Raw genomic sequence first — 18,874 nt, 5'->3', positions numbered from 1 at the left:
GAATACTTAATTTGCTACAAAAAGTTAGTTATCTCAAACTGGCAAAATTTTTATGGCAGGTCATGTCTGGTTTTTAGCCAGATTTCATAGCAAGTGTAAGTTTAGTGTACTGGCCAGTACATGAAGAAGTTTCATAGCGGCAGAACAAAAGAAAAATCATCACCACTCTCTGCAACTGGTGCTGATCAGGAACTGTGACATTTATTACAATGTTCACGATCTGCTTCTGCAGCTCAGTGCCTGTGCTTGTGAAACTAAGTGCTGAGACCTTTGTGGGGATTTGCACAACAGCTGTAAACTCAATAGCTTGTTCAGGTCAGTACAGTCATAGGCACAAAAATCTGTCAATTTGTTAATTAATTAGCATATAATTATTCTGCCATTTATATGATTTTATGACAATTTATGCATTTATATATGTGGGTATATACTCCAGTGAGTATTGAGTTCGTTTGAAATAGATGCCATTGTTTAATCTAATTTTTCCATAATCTGTAGGAGTGTGTCCTTACACAGAAAGTATTATACAAGTCTCTACAGTCCTGAACACCAAGAACAATTCTATATTTTAATTTTCAACCTTTGGAATTTTTTTTCTAGTGAATAATCCTTTCATAAAGAAGGATAGAGTCCTAAGAGTGAACGAAATTACTTCCTGATTTTTAGAAAAAAAATTTTAGATTTTAGAAACTTGCACAAAAAATAGCCGCTAGACAATGGATCTTTATTTGCCATGAGTTAGTACAGCATGGTAACTTATTGAAGAGTTCATATTAATTGTTAATCTCTGCCTTAACTTGTGTATAATAGATTTCAAAGTAGACTGACCAAAATGTCTTTTTTTTTTTTAACTGGAATAGGCATCATACTTTTAAAAGTTGAGTTAGAATATATACAGTTATACATAACAGTTACTGATGTACCAACTTTTCTATTGATGCATTAACTTTATTAGCTTCAGAGGGAAATAAAAATCATAGGACAGTTCATTTTTTTTCTCTTTTCTGATTTTCTCTCTCAAATACCAGGGACTGCCAGTAATTTTTGCTACACATGACTGAAACTCCCACCAGAACAGCATAACTGTCATTTCAGTTCAACTAATCTACTTTTCTGTCAGTTCTCTATCCTGAATGGAATCTGAAAGCTTCAACTCTATGTCCTAAGTCACTAATTTCATTTAATGTGCTAGGAGTTTGTATATGTAGCAAACAAATACCAGCTTAACTCAAAGCTGTTGATTGCTGGGAAACATGGAAGTATTGTCTAAGGGTCATGATGACAATAATGCAAATATATTTAACAAAAACTTATAGTACTGGTAATACCCTCAAAAGCATTAAAGTAGATACTCTTCAGTTAAAATGTATATACTTATATGCTGATATATTTTATATATATGTGTGTGCATGTTGTGTGTGCCTGTGTGTCTGTGCATAAAAGGTATCTTGTACACACCATCTGTCCTGGATTATGCCCCATAAAAACTGGAGCTTTCTACTGTTCAGTATTTTTTTTTAATGGGGAGAAGCAAAACCGATAACTCTACCACGGTGAAATGATATTCTTTCAAGCACTTAGGAAAGACTCTACAAGTCTACAAGTTGTCCTTTAAACAACTTCTGAAAGCTAAGGATGTCCATAAATTGTCATAGGAATAGGGTCTTATGTGATACAGTTGTCATTGTTTTTTATATGTATATATTTAATGTACTTCTATTTCATAGTATTGCTTCTAAAACCAGCAAGTGATAAACTAGTTGAAAGAGCAGTCACTTCTTATTGCTGAATTACTGACCATCTCTAAAGATGACTGCATTAGCAAAATCAGCCTGAGGAGTGGTATTTGAATTTCACGGAATGTTGTGATTGTAATAAATAGGATGATGTAACCATACTATCTCATTTACTGAGTCATTCCTGAAATATTTTCACAATTAAATATCAACAGAAAGAAACATTTCAAATACAGATATTTCCCTATACATGATACAGATTTTTGTTCTTCAGAAAAATATAATCCTAAATTAAAGATTATTCCACTTTGTGAAATTTTGAAAAGATGAGGAATCATTTTGCTTTATATTGCATTTATTCTATACATCCATAGAGAGCAAATAAAAATTTGAAACTTTCAAATCTCAAAGAGAAAAAGTAGGCAGGAGATTTTGCACCTTCTATGTGATTATGCATTTTGATGAACAAAGGAAGGACATACTGTTTTTGTCTTCATGCTTTTGAAATGTTTTGGAGGAATGAATAAGATAATGTATATAGACATCTTGCTGGTCATCAATAATGATTGCATGATGGTTGTCATGTGCATTCTTTATTAACATGGGTTAGAGTATTAAGAATAAAAAGGAGGTGATTTTCCTGGTCTATGGTTCACCTTTAGACCTGGAAATGGATTAAAAAATCTTGCTTGAAATGATGAATATAGGGAGTCTGACATATGAATCATAGTGATTAGGAACTCTAAAATATAATTTTTATTTTTGCTAAGGAGGGATACAAGAAAATGCCAAAGATTTGCTGTTCACTTTGAAACAGAAGGAATCATTCAGAGTTTACTGACAAATCAGTTGTTGAGTGTTTGTTTTGGAAGTCTTTGTAAGGTGGCGTGGGTGGTTTACCCAGTCCTTGTGCTGAAAGCTTCATAAGCTAATCAGAACATGACTATTTCATTAAGAAGATGTAGTGATGTCTTGTGGTCATTAAGGAATATCAGTGTGATTCTTCATAGGACTTTAAAGTGTGCAATACTTGGGTGAGCTTTCTGATAAAACCTGTGGAGAATGTGCCAGTTGAGTGGTGTGTAACCTTGAGTGTGGAACATGAGAATTTTTATTAAGGAGCAGGGAGAATTATTGAGAAATGTAAGTTGAGTTAAAGAATACAAACAGAGGGAGAATAAAAACTTGTCAAGAAAAACATGCTTGTACTTGTTATTACTGGGTGTTTCTGATGCAGGGCTCATTGATCTTGGAATGTAGTCACAGCTTGAACCGACAAAAATAGGAGAAAGAGATCAGTAGAAAGGTGTGTTTTTGGCATCTCCTGTGATAAAGAGAAAATGAAAACATTAATTTACCTTTCACTGGAAAATATGATCCATGTGAAGTCTTAAGTTTTTTTCTCATTCCTGTAGGTGAAGCTGATATAGTATCTTTTCCATATAAATATTGTGTTTTCCTGCTTTTTAGAAAGATTATTGCAGTTATTACATCTATTTTTTGTTAAACGTTTTTCTTGATCTCAGAAAATGCTTATATCCCTTTTACCTGGGAAATCATGAAAATAATGAGATATTGCATTTTGATTAGCAAATGTATTAATATAATGATTAATTACAAGTAGCAGTATGCTTGGTAAAAAATTAAAGAATTTATTTTTCTGAACATAAAAAAATCCAACTTAAAGCAGAATGGTGGTCTCAGTAGCCTGGACAGATGTTGTGAAAGATTCCAGAGGAAAGCAGTGTTATAATCGCTCATCATTCTCACAAATCACAGGTGGGTGAGCCCAAGGAATGAGTCACAGGGACTACCTGCAACACTATTGCTTGTTATACAGAGGCAGGCAGCAAAAAATGAGGAACAGTACAGTGAGAATTGGATGACTCAGGGGGATAATAATAGGAGAGTTTAATCTGTCATTAGTTTTGATCTTTTCCAGTTGAGTAATGAGTTGTTAACATCTGATGACTTCTCAGTGCTGCATGTGAAATTACTTGATTGGTTTATCCACTTCAGTACTGGAGCTTACCAACTTGAAGCACAAAATGAAATAGAAAGCCCTACTTGGTTTGACAAGAAGCAAAAGCCACAAGGCATAACACTTCTATCATCTGGTGCCTTTGGAACAAAGAAACATTGCATTATAGGTAAATAAAAGGATTTTGGAATTTCTGGTTTTGAGAGATTTTTGAGAGTAAATGAACCATTTTGGACAATCTAGGATTCCCAGATCCCAAGTCTTGAATTTTATCGACTTTGTTTTTAACTTCTGTGTCTCCCATGCTGGGTTGATGACAGGTTCTCACCTTGTAGTTCTATCTATTTCTTCATCTCTCTTTTCTTGCATTGTCCTAAAGTGTGATTTAATGGTAGACTCATTGCTGATTTCTTTGTTCCAAATGAGCCTCTTGTTACTTGCAAACCAACCCTTCAGTGTTAAAACTGCAAGCTCACTGCCTTGATGAGGTTCCACTCTTAGTGAAATGCTTTGATGAAAAGCTTGCTGTCAGTTCAGCAAGGACAAAAGCTGGATCATTTCCTCTCCTGTGCCCCCTCAGATGGGCAAGGACTTGCCATGTTTACAGTTTCATTTTTCAAAGCAGAATTTTGAGAACAAAAAGTTAATAAGCCTCTATTCCCAAATGAATAGTTTGTTTGTTTGAAGTTCTACCACCAGTCTCTTGCATTTGTAATTTTTTCAGAGTGACTGATTTGCATTCAAATGTTCATAATCTTTCTGGAGTGGAGTTTTCTGCTCATGATTTTTAGTCATGAGTAGAAGAGATAGGCTATGTGGAGCCATAAGATAGGACACACAGTCATTTCCAAGTATTGACATAATTAAGTGATTAATGAGTGATGGTTTGTGTGCTTTACAGAAAACTAAAGTAGGTATTTGAGTGCTGCCTGCATCCATTCACCTTCTGTTTCTGTTTTCTTGCCTGTCTTGGCCTTGTGACTGGGATGGTTACTGAGGGTGATCTTAAGCTGCTTAAAACTTGACAGAACTTTTGTATCTTATCAGAGTTGTGACAGCTTTGCCATTGGGAAGTGCAGAATGAACAAGCTGTGGTGGGCTGGGATCAAATAAGGTGAATGCTCCTCAGAAAGAAATGGAAAACTCTTTCCACTATCTTTAATAATAGAATTAAATGAGAATATCTCTGCACAAGTAATAGAATTGTTTGAGTTGGAAGGGATCTTAAGGATTATCTAGTTCCAGTCTCCCTGCTATGGGCAGGGATACGACCCACTAGATCCTGTTGCCCAGGGCCCCATCAAGCCTGACTTTGAACATGTCCAGGGGTGGGGCAGCCACAACTTCTCTGGGCAGCCTGTTCCAAGATGATTGTGCTCTCCATTTTCATTTTAAGGAATGTGTTAACATCAGACCTTTATTAAATTACTATTGGAATGAAAAGCTTTTCAAAATGTGAAGTTATTTTAAACAGAACAACAAATTCTAATTTAAAGGTTATTGCTTCTTCCTAACCAAACAATATAACAAAAATTTTATTCATATGCTTACTTTTTGATTCAGTGGCATTTGCCATTGGGAACTTTAGTAAAAAGAAGGAAATAAAGTAAAAGAGTCAGAGGAAATTTTGCAAAATTGTCCTAGGAAACTGAAATATACTGAAAACCCATTAAAAAGTATTTTAAAGTAATCTGTGTGCAAAACAGTCATCATAAATTTCTGTTTCCTTAAAATATGAAAAGATTATTTTCATAGACATTTGCAAAAGAGATAGATATAGAAGTCCTGCAATGATGGGAAAAAACCTTAATAGCTATTCACTTGTTATGAGATGGAAAATTGCTAGGAACATTCATCTTTGAGGCTTGTCCACATAAAACAAGCAGCTGGAATTAAATAGTCTTGTTTCCCAAATGCATGCTTCCTCCCAGACTCCTATTTCCAGAGAATTAGCTCTGGGCCTTGTTGATCAGCCATAGAAATTTTTTGCTACCTTTTCCTACTATGCTGTTTCATAATGAAAATACTTCCCTGCCTTTGCTACGTCTTCTTACTAAACTCCTTGTGTGTAAGATTTTGCCACTGTTTCAAGTGGAATAGGATTGCAGCTTTGAAGTGTGAGAATATTTAAGAGGAGGAGGGAAAAACCTACTGCATTCAGCAAAACCAAAAATGTACCTAGTTTGGCACCTTTGACACTCAGTCTCTGGACCCTGGATGTGTGACATTGATGGAAAATGTGGGGTGAAAAGGGAGCCCTGAATCAACCTCACATGAACCTGAAATTATGAGAAATTCCATGATCTTTCACAGCTTCAATTTCAGTAGTGTGCCATTTTTTCTGTTGTTAACACTGGTTAATAATTGTGTTTTGCTGGTTTTCCATTGGCAACATTGAATAGTACTTTGAGAAAGCAGAGAAAATAGCCCCTTCCAAACATAAGTATAACGCTTATTTATGCCATTTGTATTTGCCCATGGAGGCAGTGCATAATATATCAGCTTAACAGAAACCCTCTTAAGCTGATATAAGCTGCATCTGTAGTAGTGATAGCTTAGCCAAAATCTGTTATGTGCACAAAGCCCTGTAGGAAGAAAAGGCTAGATTATGTCTGACGAGAAGTGAATGTATGGAAAGATATTCAGGAATTCTGTGAAAAAGGTTTTCTTTCCTTGCTATCTCTTGGAAATCTCTTAAAAATGAATATTACTGATGCTGGATAGCAATGGTTAGAACAAGTGGAATAATTATCAGTGAGAATTTGTTGGGGATGTGTATTTTAAGTAATTGTTTTAATTAGGAAGCAGAGCAAAGTAAACTATTTAACTCCACCAGTTTAAGAGGTACTTCTATGACTGCAAAGATGTTTAAATCACACAGAGCAATTTGAACGAGGCAGAAGAGAAGTGTTTTCTCAGGAGAAAGGGTTGGTACTGTGTCTGCCATCACTAATTTCTGAGACAGGAGGGAAATTTGCAGCTCATATTAAGAATGGGGAGAGGAAGTGTGTAGCTGAAGACAAATGAAGTCCTTTTTCAGCATTAGTAATGTTGCCACAATGTGAAATCTGTTTCACTGCACTCTTTTTAAGTAGTCTCTGGATACTATTTCAAAAAGGAACATCCACTTGGACAAAAGGAAAAGAAAATCAATCTGGTTCCTCTAAGGTCAGAACCTTTGAGTCCGAAAAAGTATCCATAGTCTTGCCAAAAATCAAAAAACTTTGCAATGTTAGATGGGATTTGTAAATGTCAGTTTGTAGAGTGCAGTGTAATTCTAAAACTGGGAATTTGGATTAGCAGGTTTGAGTCCTGAATATATTGTCAGTTAGAATGGAATAAAATAATTACAGGAAATTTGTGCATGCAATGCTGTAGTTAAACAGGTACTGTAATTGTTTTATAAACAGAGACAATAATTATTGATGCAATTGTATTTTGGAGTACACGCTGAAAAATATCTAATTTTGAAATTTATGTGGCATTGTACCCTATTGTCTAGTGGCATGTTTTTGGTTGTGTGCTGACTATTAACTATAATTTAGCAGGCAATGAAGACATGTGATAAGTATTGCTGGTACAGGCAGAAATAACATATTATTTACGGGCATCCTGCTAGGTATAATAGAGTGTAAGCAAATTTCCTTTTCTCTTTAGGATGATAAATATGTATCTGGAATAATAGTCCCCTTTTCCTCTTAAGTGATGTCTGACATTGACTCCTTTTGTGACTTTTCAAGCATAATTTTTTTCTAATTTAGTTTTACTTTTTAAATACATAATTTTCTATCTTATTGTCTTTAAATCTATTGTTTCAAAGTAGTTTGAAATATTTAAATGAAATTTATGCAAAAAGAAAGTGGTTCTGTATTAGCAGATTTCAATCTTCCATTTTTACAGGCTCATGCGCATAGTTGGCCAGCAGTTAAAAAAATCAAACTAAGTAAAATCATTCCTCAGAGAATGTGGCCCTTAAGCAAGAAATCAAGTTAGCAGGGTTTACAAGATTACTTGTGATTTAGCTCCTAATTCTGTTGGTTCCAGATATGAGGAAAGAGACATCGTCATTGCACTTGCATCAGAAGACAGCAGACTTGTGATTGCGAAAGGAAGCGAGGAATAGATTGTAGTAATTGTAATTGTTTATATTTCTGTTGTTGCTGAAGCTATCTATAGGCTAGTTTTGCATGGTACTGAAGCAGTTCTGCTGCTATTTTCTGTCAGCTGCATTCCTGAAAAAAGTAATATACATTAAATTAGAAAGTCACCCTTGTGGGAAGTAAAGGTAACTTCATGAAGCATACATACTGTGACTGACAATCTATCACTATGCAAATAAAGGGTCCGTTGATAGTAATAAATTTTCTAGAAATTATCAAAATAATTTTAAATGGAATTACAGTATCAATAACAATTTGTTAACAGGAAATAAGGGTGTTCAACTGTGCAATGAGTGTTGCTTACAATGCTTCACACATTTGACAAAGCCTGTTTTACTCCTGAGCTTCATAATAAAGGTCAATAATTGAGTAAATTGTTTAAAAACCTACTTTCTAGTCTATGCAGTTGGAGAGTAAGCCTTGATGTTACAAACCAGCACGTAGGCTGGCTGTAGTTACCGTGTTTTCTCTGATCCCAACCCCACAGTTTGAGCAGTTCCCGAGGCCAGAGGATGTTGGCAGCTTTGGAGGCACAAAGCCCAGCGATCCTGCTGTGTGCCTTGCCACACAGCATCTGTGTCTTTCTGTCTTAAAGGATGGAAGACCTCAGTGGGGATGCTCTTGGTTTGCTTGTTTCCTCTTCTGGGGCAGATCACTGGAGTAGGTGTGCTTCCTTGTGCAGCTCTCCATAGCAAAGGTTAGACCACAGTGGGAAACAGGCAGAGCTGTTGCAGTGATTGTCAGGAAGTCAGAAGGAGCAGGCTGGTGAGTTTTGTGTCTGAGGAACAGAGCAGAAACCCAGGAATCCTCTGGAATCCAGGTAGATAGCGCAAAAGAATGACTTGGTTATGGGAGGAGGATACAGTCATTGCTGAGACTTGGCTAGTGAAGCCAAACTAATTGGAAAGCACTGAGAATATTAAAAAAAAAAAAAAGACAAGGAAATTAGTATTAAACTCCCCTCCCCAAGCACACATATTGTGAGATTATATTTTTTTTATTAAAAGGCCTGGTAGTGCTTGAGTGTATGAGCAGACATGTGGGACTTTTTTGCATTCTTTTTTCTTCAGAGGCAATTACCACAATATGTGCATGCAAGGCTCTCATGGATACCAGCACCCATATGCTTGTCTGATACCAGAATTCTTGGCTTTTGAGATTTTATAACAAAAAGTGAGACAGCCATAATGTGGAACTAGTTTAAAAACATATAGAACTCAGTCTCTAGGTCTATATGTCAGATGCTTTGCCTTTTCATCAAGACCACCTTCTTGTAGGTTTTGGACTTATTATGGAAAGAAGCTTGCAGATCTTAATAAGTATACAGTAAAATGCTCAGTTGTTTTCTGTGCTGTATCTCTAGACCAGGCAATATGCTGTGAATAGAGAAAAGGCATTGAGCCAAACCTGCCTGTTAATGGTTTAATCACATGAATTCTACCTTCTGCTTTTCTTCCCACATTTTTACCCTCTTCTCATTTTTCTAGTTGGTTTAATCAGTAATCAAGTTGAATTATCATTTCTTCCATACTCTTTAGAGAAAAATAGACTTTCTTTGTTCTCTATTCACTTGTTTTCTGAGCAGTAGTATTTTTGTGTTCCTAGTACCTGAGTTCTAAAGTGGGTGTTTTTTTAAAAAAAATTATCAATTCCTTTCATACTTACAAAAGCATCTGTTCAATAGAACAAATCAGAATCTGTCTTAATGAAAGGTGGAGGTGGAATGACTCATCTCCTTGGCTTTTGTACCTGAGGTCAAATATAGTTTACAGAAATATTTAGGCCTTGCCTGTTACTTACATCTTTTCAGACTGTTGATATATCATCTAAAAAATTTATCATCAGTACTAAAATGACAAGCCACGAAGACATGGTTACCATGATCAGCATTTGCAGAGGGACCCCATATGTTCTGTGTGAGTGGTGGGTTGGTTGCTCTGGACTGGAAGTAGGTAGAAAATATGGTTGTGTTAAAGAACATCATGTTGCTCAAGCAGGATTTATGAGGCTAATCTTAATTTTGTGTCATGTGTACAAGGAAGCTTCCAGCAGGCATGATGTCCCCAAACTCTAGACCATTTAAAGGCCAGTAATTGAGTCTATTTCCCAGAAAACTGGTCATAGTAGCAATTTACTGTTCTAGGACAGTTGCTGAAAGTAAGTAGAAGAGTACAGCTTGTCTCACTTTTTTTTCCCTCTGTCTTAAAAATACATTTCTTCACGTTTGAGAAGAAAAACAAACAATCAGTCGCAAACAAGTGGACATCCATCTCTCTCCATTTGTTGGTAATAGCTCCTTTTGGCTGCAGTGCAAGGGACAGGGAACACAGCTCCAGTGTACTGAGCAGGTACAATTCAGCACTGGTTGTCCTGAGCTTTGTCACACCGGCAGAAAGGGAAAGCATACATGGATTGGGTGGTCTAATGTATTGTTTAATTTCATGTGATGTCACTGAGATCTAGGGCACTGCTTAGAAATTACCTCTGCAATGAGTTAAATGACCTCTGTAATTTAGTCACAATTAGTAGAACTCTCCTCCTATTATTCTAAGGGATGATAAACCATGTTTAATCCAAACAGTCACCTAGTTAGTTTTGGATTTAGTCTGGTATAATTACACTTTTGATTATTCTTAAACTTTTTATTTCTAATCATTAATGATGGGATCCAAAATTTAAAAGAGCATTTGAACAAGTTTATATGGACACAACTATATTAAAATGGAATTGTGTATTAGGCAGAGGAAGACCTTATAGGGCAGTTAATAGGCTATGAAAGCCAGGCTATTTTAGGAGGCTAGAGGGAAGCCGTTGTCAGTGAAATGCTAAAACTGAGAATAAATTGAACATGAGATACTCTTTTAAAATGTATTTTAGTAGAACCAAATAAATTGGTAGAGTAACAAATTCAAACTAGTGTACTAATTGGAAAGTCCCAATAGAGAAATGGAGGACCACCTGATTTTAGAAAGGGGAAAGGGACCTGTGAGCTCTCAGTTACAGGGAAGAATAGAAACAGACTTCTGAACAGGAAGTGCGTTGGGAAGAGGGAAGGCACCATTAAGTTTTTTTAACTATGGAAGGAATGGCATTACCAGACATTACCAGTTTAACGGTTCCAAAGTGCTTTAAGATTTATACTTTTTGATCAAAAGCATTTTATTTCTTTGGAAACTGTATCTGTTTGCATTATTTGGAGGCAGTGATTATTCACGTATGCGTCAGAAAATAGGAAAAGACTTCCTCAGTGTACATAAATTATTAAATGTGGAATGAGTCATTACTTCTTGTGGAAGAAACAGAATTTTATATGGATAGTGTGTCTTAACTTTTGAATGATGTGAGTTTTGAAGGACATTTATGTTCTATAAAAGGCTATTTGAATTATGGTTATCCAGGACAAGGTGTCTGTGTAGACATTGTCTTTATTCTCTGCAGTAATCTTACTATTTTGTAAGAATTATGTATCTCCAGTACACCTGTACTGGCGTTTTAAAATGTAGTATTATAATTGGTTTCAATTGAAAAATCACTGATTGATAGCTGAAAATGTAAAAAATTAAGTTTCCTTCCAATTTTATTTCTTTTAGAACAGTACAGAAAGCAAAATAAATATTGAGGTTAGAGAGTGAGATGTCAATTTAGTTCTATATATTACATCTTTGATAGATGTATAGAACAATTATGACTTGATTTTAGATCAAGTCATAATTGTTTGTCTGAGAAGAAGCCTCTAGTTTAAGGGGTTTGCGTAAAATAGTTTTGGATCCTTTGTTATAAAAAATGAGATATAAATCTCCAGTTCAGTGTATTTGAAATACTCTTCTGGCACATCTCTACAGCTCAGCTATTCAGGCCAATCCATCAAACTTAGACATCAATATTTGCTGAACCTCTGTGCTCAGTTTGTTACTAGTCAAGCCAAAATAGAAACTGCCTGTACTATCTCTACTCAAAAATGGAATCCTGATGTGCAGATAGATGTAGTGAGAGATCAAGAAGTCCAGAAATAAGAGAAAAAGATAAATTATAATTTCATGAAGAATAATTTGGTACATGCTGTCCAATACTACTTTCAGATGCAGATAAGTATTTGCTTTAAAAATTTACATGTCATTTGTGCTTTTGCATGGCGGTTATTCAGTTTAAATGCTGTATAATTTTATAATGGGTTATCCAAACAGGAAATTTTATTTACAGAAAAATAGCAAACAGAAAGAAAAAGGGACACTACACAGATTAAAAGCAAGAGTTCCTAAATTTTGCATTAGCTTCAGAAAGCATATAAGGCACAATACACGGCAAAAAGAAAAATGGACTATATTAGTTGTAACATTTGCAGTAGGTGTCCTCAGTCAGCTGAAACTCTTCTCAAATCAACAGATCTGTCAAATAAGAAGGAGATTATGGCCCTAGGTCTCATTTCTAATGAAGATTTGTATCACTATTGGAAATCTTTTGGAACTATCTTTTCTACCATTATTTTGGAAAGGAAAAAGTTCCTCTTGCTAACATAACTAAAAAAATAAAATGTGTTTTTCATCTGTGATTAGTATTGACTTGGTAAGAAAGAAGAAGAAAAGAAAGAGTGTAAAAAATTCTGCCTCAAATCCAAAATGCTTTTTTTTTTGCTGAGTATTACTATTTCCAACATGAGATTTTTCTGTTGGTAAGTGAAGCCTGCAACTTTAGTGCTAATGAAATAAATAGATTCATTTAAAAAATTTTATACACAAAAACAATACCTAAATATCTTTTATGGGATGGCAAACTTGAGTAAATCAATGCACTTTTGATTTGATCTTTCTTTACTCAGAATCCAACTAAATCACTGAACTGAACACCTACCACGGCACCAGTACATGATGTAAGTGTCTAAGCAGCTATGAAACAGCCCAGTTAATTGTCTGAAATCTAACAAAGTGTGGGTACACCCACTAGGAGTGAGATATTGCCTTGGGTTTCCAAAGGTCTTTACTCCTTATCTGGAAGGTTCTTTACAGTTTCCAGTCGAGGGTGTTTATTAACGGTATCAATCCTAGCACTGAAACACACAAATTGTCCTTTCATGCCTATTTGTAACTGCAAAATAATCCTGTTTTCCCAAAGCAACTTCTATATAATACAGCAGTCTCAGTGTAATTAGCATTTCAAAAAATGTAAAGGACATGATAGGAATCAAAGTGCTGGAAAAGAGTGATTGGTATTATATATGTGCTATATTTTTTCATGGCCTTTTTATCTGGCAGATACTCAGGGTAATATATGGTTATAGCACAACAAAACCAGATAGAAAGCCTGAAGTTGAACTCTTTTCATTGCTCAAGTGTTCAGTTTATATTCCCTCTCACCTGCTTAAATAACAGCAAAAAAAAGAAAAACCTGGCAAAATGAATGCTAACGTTAATAAAAAAAAGCACGAAAACCCATTTAACTTATGCCCAGCCATCAATGCAAATGATATGAAGAATTTTCATACAAAATAAAATCAAGAACAAGCCTGATATACTTTGAAGTCCTGCCCGAATTCATCATGTTAAACACTGACCTTTATCTGTATGTTTCCTGTATCTTGCATGGCTTTTCTAAATAAATAGACCAAGGGTCATTCATTATTAAAGAAGTATTGCAATAGATAGTGCAGCAGGCTAACAATCAATGTTATTAAGGCTGAATCTTCCCATTTGAAGCAACATGAAAATTTTCCTGTCATTCTTTAATTAGGTTTTTAAAAACATTTTGAGTATATTATTCCTCTTGTAAATGCAGCAGCCCCTGCACCTCCTCCCCTCAAAAAAACCCCCAAAAATCCTGATGTTGAAAAGGCGTACTAGCATAACCTATGGCTCTTAATTGAGGCTTAAAATTAAGGCCCTTGGATTTTCAATATTGACTTAATTATTCTCTCTTTGTGGCAGTAGTCTTTTCATTTGGCCTCTCTGACCATTACCACAGCTATAAAGTGAACTGTGTACTCACTTCATCATAGTACAACTAAGGGACTTAAAGTTGCTGGAGTTCTTCCATATACCATTGTACAAATTGTGAATCAGTTAAAAAATTTCTCTGTAATTGTTTGCAGGGCACTTTGTAAGTTTTACATCTTTAGGAAACATCACTTGTTTTAGTAGTGCATCTGCTGGGACAAACAGAGCATTGTTGTTTCCCTTGCTGAAAAGCTTTTTTAAGCAGTGATCATTCTTCTGTTAAATCCTTTACCTTGTGCCAAATATAGGTAACCAGCTTTGCTGCAGGTGACCACATCAGTCAAACCCAAGACAACAGCAGGTCCTTCAAATAATATGTCCCTCAATAGCCTCGTCCCACTTGTTTGTACACACCCACTTGACTTTCCTTTTGCTTTGTTTTCAACATAGTTGCCTAACTGCCTCTAAGACACTCCCTTTTCTGACACCCCAGGGACCTGTCCTCAGCTTCCCTGCACACAGAGAGGAGGGAGCAGAGCTTCTCCTGGTTTTCACATACGTGACTTTAATTACCAGCATTCATCTTATGAAGGCATCAGTCATACATCAAACAAAATGTTTTTGAAGGAGGGAATATCACTACACTGCTAATGCCTCTGGTAAAAAAAATGTGTTTTATGTCAAAATAATCTGAATGTTTCTTCTTTATAGAGTGTGATCATGCCCGATTTAGACCATGGTTGGTTTAGTTTGCATAGCTCAGGGAGGTCCTTGAGAGACAATCAAGACAGCTTTTTAAACAATATAAGGAGTTGGAGCCTTTTTTGCACACCCCTTTCACGTGTCAGGTAGCAAAAGTGCAGATGAGTATAAAAATGTACAGTATTGCATAGAGAAGTTATATGTTTGAAGTAAATTGTCGCTGTCGAGGCGGTCACGACATAAAGCAGAGACTACAAGCAGTCTCAGTTGGCAACACTTTATTACTGAACATGGCTGACTTTTATACACTTTCTAATTGTTTATGCTTCTTCTATCCTTACTATTGGCTACAATAAGTCAACATAATACTATTGGTGAGAAGTCATAGTGACTTCAACTAACTTTCTAAAAATGCTTTGTCCAGCTGCAAAGTTCTTTTATCTTTCTTCTCTCGGTCTTCTTGGTTACAGTTTTGGAGAGAGCTCCTTATCAGCTTCTTTTTACTTAGCTTCTTCTCGCTCCTTTAGCTAACAGGCCTGCTGTTAGCCCCTTCCACAGTAAATAGCTCTAGATGGTTATGCTTTCACCACAATTGTGCATGCATACTGACTTTAGAAGGAGTAAAAAAATAGACTTAGTTTCTTAAGCAACTTTAAATAGCCATTTGTTTTCTATAAGTCTCAACATATGTCATAGCTGAGAAGAATTTGAGCCATATTTCAATATGTTTTTCAGTTACTTCTTGAAACTATGTTGATTTGAAACTTTTAAAATGTTTTTAGTGACCATAATGGAGATACTTTGGATTTTCCCTTTGAAACTAAGACAGAGAATGGTTTTATAATATTCCCTTTGATTTATCATTCAATAAAGAGAAATTACTTTTAAGCATAGCACCAGAATTAAAAATAGATTTTAAATTAAACTTAAGACGACATGATTCAAAACTGCCAAAATAGTAAGTTTGCTCTTACTCTTATTTTTGAAGAAAACATCTTTTAGAAGCTAAATTCCAGACACTTCCCAAATGTTTTCATCCCTACTGTATATAACTCACTGTCTGGAAATTGGTATAGTAGTTACAGGAGCTGTGATTTTTACAAATACACTTTCCAAATGGTATTTGCTATATAAAATTGCAACAAGTGTTAGCTTTTCAAGACTCATCTGTTTTTTTTGCTACATGGTAAGAGGAGAGATGACTCATCAAGAAGAGAGAGGCATGGTATGAGATAAGGAGAGCTGTCACTGCTATCATTATAGTATTTTTATTGCACAATAAGAATATATTTGAATTTAGTTTATGTCAAAATAGAAGTGGCAAGTTATTAAAGATACACAGTGGAATAAAATTTTTTATATATTCTGATAATGATTGACAAGCTAACACCTTAAGAGAAAAAGGCAGAAAAAATTGTCCATTATTTTCTTCTTACTTCATCTCTTGTGTCTAAAACTCTCAATGGAATGTCCTTGAGTGCTCCATGTAGCAGATCCTATGGCTCTGTCCCCTGGTCTTTTCAAAGAGATCATAGAATCAGAGGATAATGAAGCACATCCATCTTAGTTCTGTTCAAGCTTTCTACATCTGCTTAATTTAGAAGAATTATCCATTAGGAGCATTTATGATACTATGTCTGGCAAACCAGTTATCTGCTGTGAATGTTTTCAGAGCCACACTTTTTCAGGAGAATGTTTTTGACATTGCCATTATCAGAAAGTACTGAAATACTGAGGGTTTTTTATTGTTTTATTATTATACTACTGTTAGAAGCTGTCGTATGAGTCAGAAAGATGAAGATGAAAAATTCTGTTTGTTTTATGCTAAGAAAAAGGTTTTGTCCCTGTTGAATCACACATTTTGATAGCATTAAAGGAAAATATTTTTAATTTTTTCAGTTTGTGCAAATCTTTGATGTTTGATGTTGGGGTTCCACTTCATATCAAAATGAAGTTTGAGAGCCTCAAAGTTTGCTGCAAGGTAAGAAACTCTGGTGTCTCTGGTTCTGTTGTGATTTGTAAAGCATCCTTTTGAAGATGCACTTTTGACTGGAGATACTCAGAAAATAGCAAGTCAGGGGCTTTATTGAGCAACCACTGAACATGATAAACGCAGAACATCTTAATTATTCAGTTAAATTGTCACATCAGACATGCTGATTGTAGGGTCCTTAGCAGAGGTACTGGCTGTTCCAACATGTTTGAATAACAATTAGTATAAAATGCTTCCAAATTAAAATTACTGAATGAGCTCTGCAACATGAAACAGCAGAGTAACTCTTACCTCTGCCAGATGATCTGCCTTCACTGATACGCTTGGTTTGGTAATCATCATCTTTACAAAGTTTAGAGTACATCAAATTTAGGCATCGTTAAAGCATTACGTGTTTGTATTTGCTGCGTATGTAACAAGAGTTACTTGTGTGGGCTTCATCTTAAGAACCTGTGCTCAGGGCTGTAATTTTCCTCTATATTCTCTGTGCACACATTCTTGTTTGAAGAACAAGAACTTGTCTACCTTTGTTAGTTTACTTGCTAAAAACAAGAAAACACTAACTAGCAAGGACATCTTTCATAATGCAAACTAAATGATAATTTTGAATATGTGAGAAGGAAAAATTGCTGAAAAGTAAAGTGTATTAACAGTAGTAAAACCTTGTGGCTTCCTTTCCCTGAGTGACAGTCATTTCTAGAAGCATAGCCTGTGAGGGAAAACTCAATACTATAAGTAAGAAAAGAAGCCAGTTTTAAAGTTGAATCTATAGATACTCTTTAATATACTCACTTAAACTAGTAAGCCATCACTTTATTTAAAAAAATAATAAAAATACAAGCATATAAATATATTCCATCGGCCATTACTTAAAACTGTGGAATGTTGTTCCAGAAATAGCAATGGCCAAACACATACTCTTTGTTAAGTCAATAAAAGATGAAAGCAGAGAACTTGAGATGAAGAAATTCTGATATTTTCTGACTGGTGTGAATTGCTGCTGTGTTTGTGTGCTGCAGGACAAATAGAGTAATCTCTCGCTTGAGCGCAGCATGTTTTACTGGCTGTTAATGTGGCTAGCCTGTTCCCATCCACTGGACATAATTTGTTGACAACAAACAGTGCTAAGGCAGGCATTTATTTGTATATTGGTTATTGACAGGAGCCCAGTTTTATGCCAGGTCAGATAGAATTGCAATAGTAGAAAGGAGGACTAAAACAGCCGAGTATATTCTTTTTTTGTTTTTAAGTACAAACCTGCTTCATTCAAAATGAAGCTGAAATTTGAAGGGGATAAGCTGCTTAAGACTTCCCTTCTACATGACTTATATCCATCCTGTTTTTCATCAGGCAAAGCTCTCACCAGTAATATTACTACTACTCCCTTTCCCCTTTATTTTGAGAGGAGAACAGTTCTGTTCCCAGGCTGTCAAGCTGCCATAATCAGGCTTTTTGCTAGTCCAAGTACAAGCACCTTTTGCTGCTCTCCCCTGATTTCTTATCTGACAAGAAGGTAGCAGGAGAATGATATTAATTGCTGGTGCCAGATTGAGCAGGATATATTTATCTATGAAGAAATACTTTAAATTTTTGAATTTTTGGGTTTTGTTGGTTTTTTTCCTGTTGCAGGGGAGTGCGGCTAGTTTTCTTTTGTAATCTGTTGATGAATTCATTTTAGCTCTTTTAAGGATGTAAGTCAATTGAGCAAGAACATGTTTTTCCCAAATGTCTTCTTACTCCCCCTAACCTTGGGACCATATTTTGTGTAGACGTCACAATTCCTTAGCTGATTGACAAATATTTATTGTCTCCAGGCCCTCAACACAAGAGTTGTGTTTACTTTTGCCTTCCACTAGTGAACAGTAATCCTAGTACTGGATTTCTATTTGCTTTATGTTTCTTCACTGATCCTGCCTTTATTTTCCCAAGAGAATATATATCATCTGTTTCTGAGTCTGTAGTCAGTGGTTAAGGAAGAAATGGTGGCCATCAACAATTTTCCATAAAATATGTAGAAGTCCTCAAAAATTACATGGGGAAACCAAAAGTCAAATAAATGGTTTGTACAGGGGCTGGGAAGAGGGCCAGGTTTGGATAGGTAGCTGAATAGCTGTGTACATGTTCCCTCACCAAGGGTGATTTTACATCTAGATGCTATTTATTCTTACTCTGACAACGTAAACAGCAAAGACGCAACAGGTGCTAAAAGTGGTATCCACGTCACTGCATACTCCTAGGCAACAGTATGAACCTAATTTTTTTCTGCATTTTGTGAAGAAGGAAAAAAATAATGAAAAAAAAAAATGAACTACAGTCTCATGTTTACAAAGAACTTCTGTGCTCACAAGTCTAAGTTATAAAAGCCCCATCCTATG

The 18,874-nt window shown here is 35.5% G+C and overlaps 1 protein-coding gene across 11 annotated transcripts in view; it reads left to right on the top strand.

The window, feature by feature from the left end:
- RGS7 (regulator of G protein signaling 7) overlaps positions 1-18,874 on the top strand; it is a 258,271-nt gene that overhangs the window by 129,711 nt on the left and 109,686 nt on the right. The gene's annotated exons all lie outside the window — the stretch shown is intronic.

The sequence above is a fragment of the Molothrus aeneus genome, chromosome 3 (assembly GCF_037042795.1).
Source record: "Molothrus aeneus isolate 106 chromosome 3, BPBGC_Maene_1.0, whole genome shotgun sequence".
Lineage (NCBI taxonomy): Eukaryota > Metazoa > Chordata > Aves > Passeriformes > Icteridae > Molothrus > Molothrus aeneus.
This window is presented reverse-complemented; position numbering and strand designations above follow the sequence as displayed.